Consider the following 15,533-nt stretch of genomic DNA (forward strand, 5'->3'; position numbering starts at 1 on the left):
GCTACTCAGGAGGCTGAGGCAGGAGAATTGCTTGAACCCGGGAGTCGGAGGTTGTAGTGAGACGAGATCGTGCCACTGCAATCCAGCCTGGGTGACAGAGCGAGACTCTGTCTCCAAAAACAAACAGAAATGACATCCTTAAACTGAACCAAAATCAATATGTTCTACCAATCCAACATCATTCTATCCTTTAGTGTCACAAACAATTATTTCACACTATATATGGTAGCCACTAATCATATGTAACTGTTACATTAATATAAATTTAATTTTTAAAGTTCAGTTCTCCTCAGTTTCACTAATCATATTCCTAGTGCTAAATAGCCATATGGGGCTGGTGGCTACTACTCTGGACAGTGCAGAATACAGAACGTTTCCATCATCACAGTTGTTCTGTTAGATAGCACTGCTCTAGACGATAATCACAACGTGACAGTACGACAGAACTAATTTAGACAACTGGACCACTCAGTGAACCTGAATTAGAGACTTCACAGCATTTAAAACATTTTAACCTTCTGTATGTGCATGCGTGCACAAGCATGTGAGCTTGCAAACATAATGATGTTATAATTTGCTTTGCCATTTCAGACAACCAAGGGTCTTGAGTTTATTACTGGTCTTGTGTCAGCCACTGATTTATCTTCAAAGTGCTTGTATATTTACATTTTTCCTATGCTGCTTCTTCCTCAGGCCTAACGTAATAGTTTTGCTAACCTCAGTAGAGTGAAAGGTTAAGAGCTGTCCTACATTTATCTAGCAACCATCGTGCAGATACAGTCACAGATACAAAGTGAATCAATTCCTGATTAGAAAGTAAAGCGAACCAGGTATTCAACATAGTTAGAGGAGTTCAATTCTTGAAATACAACTGGTACTGAATAAACCCACCAAATCTCTAATACTTTACCAAACACTTACTGAAGTACCCTGGATTCCGATGAACAAATGTGAACATTTATGAATTTCGACTGGCCCTTAAACAAGTCACAACTGAAGAAACATTCTCCTAGATTTCTTGTCTCCCGTACCTTCTTTAAAAAACAACTGCATTTTACATGGTTGCTTTGCTTTAGAACAATACAGGAATATATGAACTTAGCAACTAAATAATTACTCTTAAAATCATAAAGATGAGTAAAAAGGAAGCACTTCTGCTATTTTTAAATTGTTCAGTTTACTTTTTAAATGGGTTTATAAAATTTCATAATTAAACATAAAGAGATGACTTAAAATTATACTTAGAGAAAGATGAAACTGTTATACAGTAGCTTCTGCAGTACACTGCACAGAACACTGGCTCTTTGAGATACTCAGTGAATATTTATTGCACAAGGAAGCAGCATGGTGTAACCAAGAGAACTCCTACTTTGATTCCAATCCTAGCTCTGTCACTTACCAACTAAATAATCTTAAACAAACTAACATCACTTATGTTTATGCCCCTATGAGAGAAATAATAACCATCCTAAGTACAGTCATCCCTGGGTATACACGAGAGGGACTGGTTCCAGAACCGCAAAGATACCAAAATTGGTGCACACTCACGTCCTGCAGTTGGCACTGTGGAACTCAGGTATATGAAAAGTACCTCAGTATATACAGGCCTTGCACCCCGCAAATACTGTATTTCTGATCTACACTTGATTGAAAAAAAATCCGTGTATAAAAGGACCCACACAGTTCAAACCCATGTTGTTCAAAGGTCAACTGTACTTGAGCACTGCAGGAAATTTTAAAGCTACTTAATCAATTATTCTCATGGAGGCAGTCAGATATTCTATGAAAAAAAACAGGCCACTGATAGCCATGAGGCATCCTCAAAAGGGTAAATACCATTATATAAGCAGTAGTAGACAATGTTTTCCAAAGCAATTTTTCACAAAGCATATCCAGATAGTAAGAATTCTTTTTTTTTTTTTTCCCATGTATTCCTGAAGAAACTCCAACCTTCTGTTGCTTCACTATTTGAATGGCACTTTTCCTGGCACTTACACAAGCCCTCAAATGGTTTGGCAGCCAGTACTCTGTTTGCCTTAGCCTAGAAAGAAAAGCCACCCATCTCCCTAAACCTCTGTAGGATAAACCCGGTCACGCCCATTAAAACCCAAAGATCACTTCCAGCCCAACTTAAGTACAAGTTTACACCAGGGGAAGAAAACCCATTCTGGTTTATTGGCTTCATATGACAAAAGAGCTTCCTTAAGGACCAGCTACTGCGAGTTCTATTTATCCTTTGAGTCACATATTTCCATTTTCCAATTCTCTTTTGCAACTAGATACTTTGGCTAGCACATTCTTATTAGAATTAGTAAATTCATTTCAACTTTAAACGAATGAGAGCAATATTCAAAATTCCCCAACAACTTTACTTTAGATAGAATCACGGGATAAACAGGCATGGTAAAATAATTTCTTAAAATCTTGCTCCCATAAAGCAAACCACAATGCTCACAATTCCATTGTGATAACCATCTGTCAGAACTCTACACACATTTCTAGAAATCTTGGATTATGAAAATCATAAGGTAGGAACAGAAAACAAACGTGTACGTCTTGAAATTTCTGCAATTCCACTGTTAGGACACCACATGCTCAGTAACTGGCCATGTTCACTGACTAGAAATGTGTTTGTCTAAAAGATACCTTGAGACCATGGGTACATTCCCAGAATCAAATCAGTTTTATACAATCTAGAGGGACACTTCCACCGAAGATCAGGAGCTATGTCTTCCTAATTTTAATAAAAGTAAGCTTATGTTAAAATAATATTTCTTCCCCTGGAAATACAGTCTATACAGAATAAGGTGACCTCACAGTAGACTTGAGGAAGCCAGCCAGTGTTTCAAAGTACATCCAGAAAATTCCCACACAGGTAACAGGGCGTTACACATAGATTTTAAGAAGTGATTCTGTCAACGACTTTGGCTCTCCAAGTACTTTCACAAGAGTGGGGTAATTTTTTTTAAGAAATAAATTTATATTCCCCTTATGGGTACTTAAGTTACACGTGAACTCTTGATAGTTCTCTATTCCCAACAAAGGCTGAAAACAAGCTAGCACTCTGAGAATAGAAAAGCAAAACCTTTTGCTGCCAGTCATACTGAGAGACTCCAGTGAGGAGGATGCTAAGACTTCAATAATATACAAATAAACAGAGTATACAGAGCAACAACCTGGATCTGTTTTGAATTTTGCTAAGTGTTTAAGAAGTACTTACGAGTATTTTGAGTCCGGATCAGGACTCAAATACTGCTTACTTACAGGCTAAAAGACCTTGCACAAGTTTTTAATTTCTTTGAACCTCAGGTTCCTCATCTGTAAAATAAGGATCAATGTTGTGAGGACTAAATTAGATAAGGTATGTGAAGGGCCAAAGAAAGCATCTGCTACTCACTAAGCAGCAGCTCAATAAATAGAGCCTATTATTGGCCTCATCAAAATTAATAAATCCTTGTAATTAGTTATTTTCTACTAGGTATTAGTTCTAGTGAAGTCCCACTAAGTCACTGATTAACACAGATCTAGTCACTTGTTTAGTACAAAATCTGTGCTGGAATATGCAGTGAGTACTTGCTCTTAGGAATCTGCAGAAATGATCCCAGTGCAGGCTAAGGTGGGAGGATCACTTGAGGCCAGGAGTTCAAGATCAGCCTGGGCAATATAGTGAGACCCTAACTCTACAAAACAAACAAAAAGAAATTAATTATCCAGGAATGGTGGTATGGGCCTGAAGTCCTAGCTACTCAGAAGGCTGAGGCAGAAGGATCACTTGAGCCCAGGAGCTTCAGGCTACAGTGAGCTATGACTGCACCACTGTACACCACCCTGGACAACAGAGTGAAACCCTGTCTCTGGAAGAAAAAGAAATAGAATCTGAAGCAATGTTTCCTGGCAAAGAATAACAATATAATCAATAGCTTACTGCACGTCTAAAGCTCTTTCTAACCTCATATGTCCACCTGAGGGAGAACATGTTTCCTATACACATTGTCCACCTGAGTTACGCGGAAATCAGAATGTCTAAAAGGTTTAATAAGCTCCGCCACTCCAAACTTTTTCAGCTGAATGTCCAAGATTAGAAAGTTGAATTCTATGTGAAAATTATATAATTATAGTTTACTGAAATAGAAGAATCATCAAATTATCACCATCAAGAAGGGTATGAAGGAAAACTGTTGAGTAGAAGTGTAGCCGGCCAAAATCTAACCAGCATATTAACATGCAGATTAAAACTTTTTGGCATAGCTAAATCTAAATGTAGTTTCCTAATTCTGTATTTTGAGTTGCTGTAGTAAAAGCTTTCTGCTACATCTCCATGACACTTTAGCATCTTAAATGTAATATAGATTTACTTGCCCAATTTACAGAAATATAAGGACTTTATCATAGTATATAAGGCAAAAGTAAATTATAGTATAAAGAGCCCTCTTAATTCCAGATACCTGTCAGAGTTTTAGTCTTGGCTCTGTCAGTAGCTTATCAAGTGAATGAACTTTGACAAGTCACTTTCCAAATCAGAGCCTCATGTCCTGACCTGTGAGGAGACAGATTAAATTACCTCTTAAGAATCTATCCAACTTAAAAATAAGGTAGAATGAAATGTAGTTGATTTGGTGTTAGTGATAGACATTTGTCTCTTGGATACAAGTATTACACATCATGTAAAAATGTAATAATTAAAGCCTATTCATCTAGGGTAATTGCCATGCTAACTTTCACCTACACCAAATACTGCTTTCTTCATTGTTGTTGATTTCACTATTTCTAGCATCCAAGATAACAAATATCTGCTTCTACCCATCTGTATAGTATATTTAACCATAAATCTTAATCTTTTGTTCAATCTGGCGCCTTTTAAAAATATGAGCTTTTCCTGTTTCAACTAACAGTTTTCACAGGGTCTTCACTATCAGAGTAAAAGGAGACCACGTTATCAGTCACTAACTGTCCAATGAATATAAATGTGGACTGTGACATTTACTAAAAGGTTTTCCTGGGGCCAGATGATCAGAGTACAGCCTGGGAAAGTCAACACTTTCCATATTCAGAAGGCTTCTTGAAGATCAGCAAATTTTTTATGTTCATCTGGAACGTGTTCTAAATGCCCTAGATTTCTCTACGATTGCTACTGAAATTGGCTTCAGTACAACCTACAGTTTGCTTGGTTGACACGTAATACCCTCTGCAGAGGAAATGAAAGAAAATCAGGGGCAGCCTGTATCTGTGAACAGGAAGACGAGCTGTCCAAATCCTTTTCTGCTATAAAGGAATCACTTGCCTCACTTGCTTCATATGGAGTCAAAATTATTTAGATGGTTCAGAAAATTTTGTATCATAACTCCCTTGAAGCATACATTTGTTTTTCATAGCACTGCATATTTTTAACCAGTGTTAACTTCTAATACACCATATGAACCTGAAAGAGACCATTCTAAAATAACTACAAATTGAACATATCATCCCCAAAGCAAAAAGGCTTCAGCTCATTCTTTTGCTCATGCTCTCTCCCCTTTTCAATATAAACCAAGACAAGTTTGCAATCTGTACATTCATTGTTTCCAACCCAAAACTTTCAGATTCTTCACAATTGTCTCCCCTTATATCAAGAATTTTTAAAATACATGCTATGTTCGACTTGTTTAAACTGTGTAAGAGTCTTCCCCCCTTTATCTAAAAATGAATCTGAAAGAGAAAATAGCACACATAAAAATTCTGATGGAGCCCAATACCATCTAAGAAACTAACTGAATACTCTAGTAAGAGCAACAAAATGACAATATCACTTTACTAGAACGTGTACAAAGATTACTAGGGTCTTACAGAACTAAAATTAATCCTTAAACAAGGAAGACTGTTGCCTCCAAAGGAGACTACTCTGACTTCAGGAGTTGTCCATCGCAACACCAATCAACTGCCTACAGAAATTTGAGAGCTGGACCAACTCACACAACAAAAAGCAAAAGACTTGCTCCTTGTCCTGGACTCCTATGCCAGGGAATTCATGCAAATGATCATAGCTCTTACTCTCATGTCATTAATTTGGTTACCTCGAATAGCGTGCTCACTGAGAACAAATTATCGGATATTTCCTAAGTTTTCTGGAATAGCTCCTATGTGTGAGGACCTTTAAGAAACACCGAGACCAGTCAGCGATCAGCTTCATCTTGAGAGAAATAGCAGCCTGATACACAGCATGAAGACATGTTGCTTAAGGAAGTAAATACTTAAGGGAGGGCTGGAGAGATACACAGGAAAGAAGCAGGAGACTTTGCAGAGAAACAGCATTTGAGCGAGGCCAGGGGTTGGAGGTAGGACAGAGTAGGATACATGTGGACACTGAAGAAGGAAATTCTAGAGAGACAGTTAATAGGGCTCACAGGATCAGTGGTGTGGAAGACAGCAAAGTGGAATTATTTACAGGTCAACTTGAACAGTAACATCAAAAGAAAATGTATACTCCTGCATTTCACAAAATGTTTCCATATCCAGTTCTTCAGTTAATTCCCAAAGCACATTAAATATTATCTCCAATGAACAGATAACGAAACTGGAGCTCAGAGATACCGTCTTCTCCGAGTTCTTACAGCTAGTAAGTAGTAAAGAAGAGATGCGAAACCAGGTCTTACAAATCCACGTTCAAAGTACTTCCCTTTACAAACAAGTTACTCAGTTGAACTTGAATTTTATACTCTAAGATAGATTTCAATATGCATAAATTATTTAATGTATTGGTAAACTAAAGAAAATACTGCAAAATTAATTCTGGGAGAAGCTCAATTACTGAAAAGATGCATAATAGAAATGCAGAGAGTAAAAAGGTGGCCTGATACACTTGTATTTAAAACGTAAATGAATGCCAAGTAGGAGGAATCAGAAATGTGTCCATTTCTTACCTTCCTTCAATTGCACAAATAGGTTCAACATCTGTTACCCACATTTTTGGGGAATACATAGAGGAACCTATAAATTGGGAACCAAAAAAAAAGCTATCCAAATAGAATTCTGATAAACTCTGTGACTACTAAATACGAATAAATAAAATTCCGATGATTTCAACTACATTCTATAGGGCAGATTATATGTTTCATTTAGTAATCAATTATGAAATAGAAAATAAATTAAGAACCTCAAGACAGTCTATGGGAGACAGGTACCCTTTGGGTTTTAAGAGCCACTTAAAACTTTATATTTGCATAGTCAGAAAGTTCTGTAACAGTGACTTTGCTCAGTCATCATATCCAACTTCCTGTGGTATTTCAGCAAAGTCCCCTTCACTTGGGTGGCCACCAAAATACACCTATTCTGTTGAAATTATTAGACTCATCCCTCTTTACTCACAAAGTATCTAGGTTTGGCTTGTAAATTATTTGGTGACCCTGCCTTTAAGTCCCAATAGTCATTCTACTTTGGGGAGTTTGGGTGCCACGGAAACCAAATTCCTGGAATTCAGGGGTTAGCACAGTAAAACTCCCTAACCATTGTCTCCACCTACAGCCTGTCCCCTTTAACATACACACATAGGCAAAATGATCTTTCGAAGATTCGCTCTATGGAGCTTCAATGGGGAAACTATAAAAAGAAGGAACAATTTGTGGATACACCAAAGACCAATGTGAAATAATGAGGTCTGACCAGAGAATGCTGGGAAAAGAACAGAGGCAAACATGTCAACTTAGAATCCAGCAATCACTGACAGAATTGAAAGTATTTTCTAGGAAAAGCCAGAAAGCGATCTATAAATGTAGTCATTGAGCATGGATAGCCCTTTCCCAAACAGCTACTGGTCCAGATATTAAGGCGAACTCAAGATGTACAGATGGGAAGAACGTGGAACAGTAAGTGAGCCTCTATCTGTCTCTTTCTTTTATGCCAGGAATTCCATCTAGACAAAAAGAGCCTTTCACAGTATTTGTCAACTCTTACATGCTGTATGCACACAGCCCTTCGCAACATAAAGAGAAAAATCTCATATTTTCTAAGTATTTGGTGGGAAGATGCTACTCAAAAATTAGTGAATATAATACTTAAAGTCAATCATGGACTTCTCCATAGTCCATAAACAAAACAGAATTGGTTGCTGATGGGGAAGCAGTGAAGAGGGAAAGATATCCTTATAAGTCATTCACAGTTTTACTGTATGCAGTTAAAACTCCTGAAGTTAATGGAAAATGACTAAGCCTTTATGACTCATTGGAAAAACAAAAGCCAAAAAAGTCCAGGGGAGACTCCCCTGGTATTTGGTCACCGAGGAGCTGTATCAGGACTGGAAATGCTCATCAGGCAAGACGAAAAATCTGGTGATAAATCAGCCTAGGTACCTCTGATACAAGTCTCTAAAAAGATGAAATGATACTTCATTCACACAAATATCTGTAATAAGTTTTATACAGGGCCAATAATGTAAGCTAAAAAAATAAAATAAGCAAACATTTTAAGGTGGTTGAATCTGTTGAATACTCATGAACTTCTGAAAGCCCCACACACCCTTACTCAGAGCTGGCATACGGCATAATCTTATTTTATGTAAGATTTCTACCTACATTTGATTTTGAAAGTCCCTAGAAATTTACCGGGAGTGTAATTTTTTTCTTCTTAGAAAAAGAGGCTGGATGCAGTGGCTCATGCTTGTAATCCCAGCACTTTGGGAGGCCAAGATGGTTGGATCATGAGGTCAGGGGTTTGAGACCAGCCTGGCCAACACAGTGAAACCCTGTCTCTACTAAAAATACAAAACTTAGCTGGGCGTAGTGGCAGGCACCTGTAATCCCAGCTACTTGGGAGGCTGAGGCAGGAGAATCGCTAGAACCTGGGAGGCGGAGGTTGCTGTGAGCAGAGATCATGCCACTGCCCTTCAGCCTGGGCAACAGAGCTAGAAACCATCTCAAAAAAAAAGAGAGAGAAAGAAAAATGATTTAAGTCTGTACTTTTTGAAGTCACTTCAAAAATTAAATAGGCTGTCATAAGCGTTCAATCAACAATAATTCCCAAGGGCATCATTATATTAAAGCAAAATTATGATAAACAGTGTTTATACCAATAAATGAACTGTCCAAAAAAGGTTAAATAAGAAAGTTTTTTGAAAGTTTCATTGAAAATGGCTCCAAAACAAATCTTTTTTTTTTTTTCCTGTCTAGTACCAGGTCGCAAAAAATTTAAGCTTTGCCAATCATGTGGTCTCTGCTACAACTACTCATCTCTGCCTCTACAGTATGTAAGTAGACTGACTTACAGACACTGAAATTTCTATTTCATATAATTTTCACATCACAAAACATTTTTTTGAATCATTAAAAAATATAAAAGCCATCCTGAACTACCTTGCTATATAAAACAAGTGGCAGCAGTGTGTAGGTCCCTGCAACAAATCCCAACTACAAGAGAGGATTACTGCTCATTCTTTATCAGATAAATGAGCTGTCACTGCAAAAACTTAAGAAATTAGGAGAAGATCCCTGTATTGAGGTGGCCACAGTATATTCATTCTGTATTTTCCAAATGCCAGTGCATAAGTCTGAGTACATAGTCTGTACATAAAAACTACAGATTCCTGAAACCATGTGTAAGAGATTTAGCTAATATCAACTAGGGCTAGGAAGGTGTTTACGTCTCCCGTATCATTCTGATATTGAATTAAGGTTTTTAAAACCACGGACATGGGCAAACTGTATATCTAATAAGAACTGTATCCAGAATATGTAAAGAACATCCAAATTCAATAATAAGAAAACAGTCTATTTTAAAATGAGCTAAAATTTGAAACAAACACTTCAACAAATAATATAAGAAAGCAAATCAGCACAAGAAAAAAGGCACAACATCATGAGTCATTAGAGAAATACAAATTAAAGCCACAATAAGATATCATAACACACCTGTTAAAATGGTTAAAATTTAAAAAATTAAGTGGGCCCTGAAAATATCAAATGCCAGCAAGGATGCAGAACAACTGGGGCTCACACAGCTTGCTGGTGGGAATGCAAAATGGTACAGCCATTTTGACAAACAGTTTGACAATTTCAACATGCACTCGCCATATATAACCGGGAAAGTCCATTCAAGGGAAACAAAAACTTATGTTCAAATACACACGCACACACATACAAAAAAAAAATTTGTACACAAATGTTGAGAGTGACTTTACTGACACCCACCAAAACTGAAAACAACTCAAATGTTCTTCAATGAGTGAACGGATAAACAGTATGTTTGCGGAGACTCAAAAAACTACTTACTATATGATCTTATTTATATAACATTTTTGACAAGGCAAAACTACAAGGGCAGAAAACACATCAGTGGCCGGTGGGGGCATGAAACGGGGGTTGAGAAGTTTCGGGGTTAGGAGCTGTTCTGTATCTTGATTGTTGTGGTGGTTCCAAGACTACACATTTGTCAAAACTCAGAACTACACACTAAAAAAGAAGGAATTTTTACTGTATGTAAATGATTCACTGCACTTGACTAAAACGACAAAGAAAAAGCAAAGAACCACTGATAAATAAACAAGACTGGTAATACACTGGTTCTGGTTTATTACAAAGTCTCCACCGCTTTGTTTTTTTTCCTTTTTCTCAATGTAGGCTAACAACTATTATACGCATACACACTTAATGTATGTGTGTATGCTTTTTTAACGAAATAACAAAAGGAAATAATGATTGTTTTCTGCTTAACAGTCCTTTTAAAACTAATATCTGAGAACACTTGTGCTGGTTTTTAAATTCAAACACCTGGAACATTCTAGAATCAAACATCTAAGTAATCCCCAAAGTCTTTCTAAATATAAAAACTAATTATCCTTTGTGGGTCTTATCTAAGATCTAGGTTATCCTGGTTTTACATTTTTGAAGCACAGGACCCCTTTAAATGAGTCACCAGTTAAAAACATTAATCCAATGGCACTTCCAGTGGCTCTCTCTGAAACAGCAAATAGAGTTGTTTTAATGTTTGTTTTCTCCTCTATGGGTCAAAGCGATTCGTTTCTAAATATGCTTCTGTACTTGGAGAACCGGGATTTCAAGCAGCATTTGCTTAGGTCTGGTGGTCTCCATAACTGTTTTCTTTATGAATGGTAGCGTATCACATGCTTTCTGTCACTGAGGAAAAATTCACTTATCTCAACAAAAACTGTTATGTCCCTAACAAGGGCTGAGGAAAGACCATGGCCAACGACTTTATTTCTCCAATACGTTTAATTTTAGAGTTTCTACCTTTAAATATTAGCCTCTTTAGAATGAACACACCAGAGAAGACATGCATTTTTGCAAGATTTTTCAGGTAGAAAAAACAGTGAGGCAAAAGTGTGACTTCCTATAGTTCACTCAGTAATTCATTTGCTGAATCAAAAATAAAAGCTGTAAAAAATTTTAATTAAACCTGTGTTAACTCAGCATCCATATGATACATTACCCTTAAAATAACTATCCTCAGAAAAAGTCTTATTATTTTCACTCTACTATCTTAAACATATGGCATATCACATAAATGAAACACATCAGAAATGAATCTTATGCATCTACAGAGTAATTTAAAAGAAAGAAGGGGAAGAGAGGGAAGGAGGAAAAGGAAAAGAGAAGGTAGGTAAAAAGAAAAGGAGGGGAGAATAAGCTGTGTAAGTAACTACTCACAGTTCTAAACTTTTCTAATTCTAGGCCCCAACGTGCCAATTCCTATCTACTCATCCTCGGTGGTCTAATACAGCTCACTTGCCCGCCCTGACCCTCAGATTTTCATCTGGAAAACAAGGAAGTTGGCCTAGAACAGAGTTTTTTAAGGCTTTCTACTCTGAAATCTCTTTTTAAAGTACCAATTAACTATGGTTTCCCATGTGTGAGCTGTCCGTTAAGTACCTGTTAGTTTAAAAATATATGTATTTTACAAATTAACAGTTACATCCATTTGAAAATTCCCTTGGTCATTCAAAAAAGAACTGCAAGTCTACATATGGCAATAAACTATTTTCTTCCCTTTTGTGAAAGCCATTTTTGGTGCACATAAGAATTCAGAAAGTTCTCTCAACAACTCCATGCATTCCATACCCCAGCAAAGATCATGTTCATGTGCCACGGAAAATGTTTTTTATTGTGGAAATACCCTCAACACAACTCGCGGCACACAGCAGATATGCAAATCATGTAAGAGTCCTTCCTGCTCCCAAACTGAGCGATACTGCTTTGCACTTAGAACAAAAAATTACACCTATTACTCAAGTAAAAATCAAAAACACAAACCAGCATTTAGAAAATTTTACTAAAATTCTATTCTTAATGATTATCTCCAAAGTCAGAAGAGAAAGCAACAAATTACTTTCTTTAATTTTTCTATGTAATACATATCTATGCTGAATGAATTCTATTTACAAGACATACCCATAAAAAATTAGAAAAAATATCCAAGTTTTTATAAATTTAATGGTGGTATAAATGATAAGTGATACACATGGTTTAAAAGGTATTATCTCTGCCTTTTAAAAGCTTATACGCTGAAAAAGAATACAAAATAATTACGCCAGCGATAAGATTCCTAAACCAACAGAGAATAATAATGTATTCATCAATTCACTCATTCATTTATTCACACATGCAAATATTTACTGAATAGTTGCTGACTACATAAAAGACCTTCATCCAAATGAGGGTAAAGCAAGATAACTAATTTCTTTCCTAGCTCAAAGAAACCCAGCCAGGGTCTCATTAAAAAGCAACAACCAAAACAAAAACTGTTACGGAATTTTGAAAAACAGGGAAAGTGAGTTTGCCCTGTAGCCAGATATACGTACATCTCATGGACACTGCCATCTGTTTAGATGCCTAGTGTGCATGTAATAAGCTTTAAATTTCTTAGACTACTGGGTTAACTGACTGTACCAGACATAATCTTATGTCTTTCTCCCTTGAAGTTCTGGATGTATGCCATTAACTTAATTTACCACATTATGCCACTGGAGTGTCCTGAACCTAAAATAAATGAGTGCTTTTTAGGTATGTCTCCTTTTACAGACATTTCTAAAAATGTATTAAATTGTACCTTTCGCTAAAGAAAAAGGATTTGCTCCCAGAATAGCTAGCTACCTGTACTTCAAGAAGTAAGTCACTCCTAGGTAAACTGATTTCAGATGTTAAGCAGACACATGCACACCAATACACACAGTGTTCACCAACTTTGAGCCAGCAGAACTTTCCACCTAAAGAATATAAGAATAGAACATAAAAAACGAGATTGAGAGAACTGCTGTAAGGAAAGAAAAATAAAGATTAACACTTGGAGAAAATAGGAGAGGCTGAAAACATGCACCGCATGGCTAAAAGTGGTAAAGCTCTAATGCTTAAGAAATTGGAAAGAAGTTGATGAAATGCCAAAATGTCTAGAAAGGCTTCGATCAACACCTTGGTTAGAGAGGGCTAAACGGCAAAATTATGGTAAGTGGACAATTCATTTACCCATACAGGAACTTGGAGAGCAAAAGTAAAGTAGGGAGTCTTGATTACTGGTTTAGAAAAGAAAAATTCAAAGAAGCAACTAAAACTGACCCCCCCCCCAAAAAAATGTAAGTTTGTCAAGTGATTAAAAGTGTTCATTTTTAGAAAAATATGTTTTCAACTCTGAACTCTAAGAAACTTTCAGAATATTATTGAAACATGCCTGTTCCTTTCCCTAACATTCGCAAATTGCATTTTGCATTTCAGTTATAGATCTACTGAAGTTTAAAATGGCTGGAAATTATTTCAAATCTACAATCTCAAATGTTTCAGAAGAAATAGAGTATTATTCCTGAATATTGGCAACAGTGTTTTCCATTACAAAAAGCATACAGATGTTCCAAACATACTTTTAACCAGAAAAAAAAGGATGTGCTGACACTTAATTGACTTGATTCTTTTCACCTACATATGAACTCAACCATTTCCCTTCGTCTCCCAGTTTAAGAGATTTAACAAGGTATAAATACCACCATGGATGTGTGTGTGTATTTTCAAAAGGTCTGTCCAAATGATGAGTATTTTTGACTTCCTTAAAAACTAAGTAAGCAATCATTAGATTTCAACCTAGGAAAGATTTTTAAATATCCCCTTACCCTAATGTCAGCTGCTACCCACGACCTCTATTGAAACGTTTACGACAAAAGGTCACAGGGTGCTCCATCCCCTCCTAAACAGCAATGGAAAGGGGCACACATTCACTACACTATTTTATTCGTAATCGCCATTGAAATCTACCCCAAGATACCAACTTGAATATAAACTGTAATTGTATATAAATCTACCAAAAGTTTAAATTAAGAAGTAGAGTAGACAGATACAGGAATTTTTTTGAATGGGCTTCAAATATCTACATCAGAATATTAAACTAATTACTACTACTAACCCTTCTCAAATAAAGTTGGAGTTTGAGTATTACCACAGTCTCAATGTTTGCACATGTTTTACCCTATCAGGGGCACCAGCTTCATTCTCTTTAATTAGGATAAAGACACTGTTAGGGAGTAACTGGGCCATAATTAAGAGTCATATTAAGGAAGGATACACTTTATTTGACTTGAACACTTCTCAGATCAAAAACTTCACCACCATTAATAGGACATTCCTAGGATAATACATCATTTCCTTTGATGATCTTGGAACCAGAAAAGTCAGATATTTACAAAGACAGTGATCTCATCAATTCCTGACCATCTTCAGAAGTAAGAAATATTTAATTCTAACTTAAGAGCCACACTAAATTTCCTTACCAATTTACCAGATTACGTAAAAGAGATCGCCAAACACCGTATTACGCAAAATGAAAGCTAATTTAAATGTATTAGACTCTAGAGTGTGGAAATGGAAAAATCTTGCATTTTTAGATGGAAGGTATTTGTGGAACTCCTTGAGAAACAATACGTTAAAATAAATCATTCGTGTCTTGGTAAGAAATCAGAAGACCTAAGAGTAATACAAATGCATATAAACAGTTTTATGTTTTTTCCAGGTCACTCAAATTAATAGGGGATTGCATAAAATCATAGCACTATATGATTAATACTATTCATACCAGGTTTTGTTTGAACTCCAATTTTCATTCTACTCATCATGCACTACACACTGCACAAGGATCACTCTTTCTCTAGAGACAAACTCAACACAAACGCACACAAAAAAACCCCTTATATCCAAAAGCAAAGGATAACCAGACAATCTCTAAGATAAGAACTCTCAAAGTATTGATCTGCCTTTCCTATCACTCGGGGTCCTTAGTCTTGACAGCAGAGTGAAAACTGTTTTCCACAGGTGAAAGCCCTAACTCTTCATCAAAGCCACACCCGGGACAGAAAGGTAGAAAAGTGTTAACGCTACAATCTCACGCCTAAGCTTTAACATCCTTCTGGAACAACAAGACCGAACTAGGCCCAGTAGAAATTCTACATCAAATCAGTGACCACTAGTCACTAGTCTCCTAGTGCTTGAAACTCTGGGAAAGCCATCAAGCAGTCCCTAATTTTCTTGAGATTTCTGGGCTGGCCTGAGCACACACAAGACCAACTGAGTCAAATT

This window comes from Mandrillus leucophaeus, unplaced genomic scaffold (genome assembly GCF_000951045.1).
Source record: "Mandrillus leucophaeus isolate KB7577 unplaced genomic scaffold, Mleu.le_1.0 Scaffold224, whole genome shotgun sequence".
Classification (NCBI taxonomy): Eukaryota; Metazoa; Chordata; class Mammalia; order Primates; family Cercopithecidae; genus Mandrillus; species Mandrillus leucophaeus.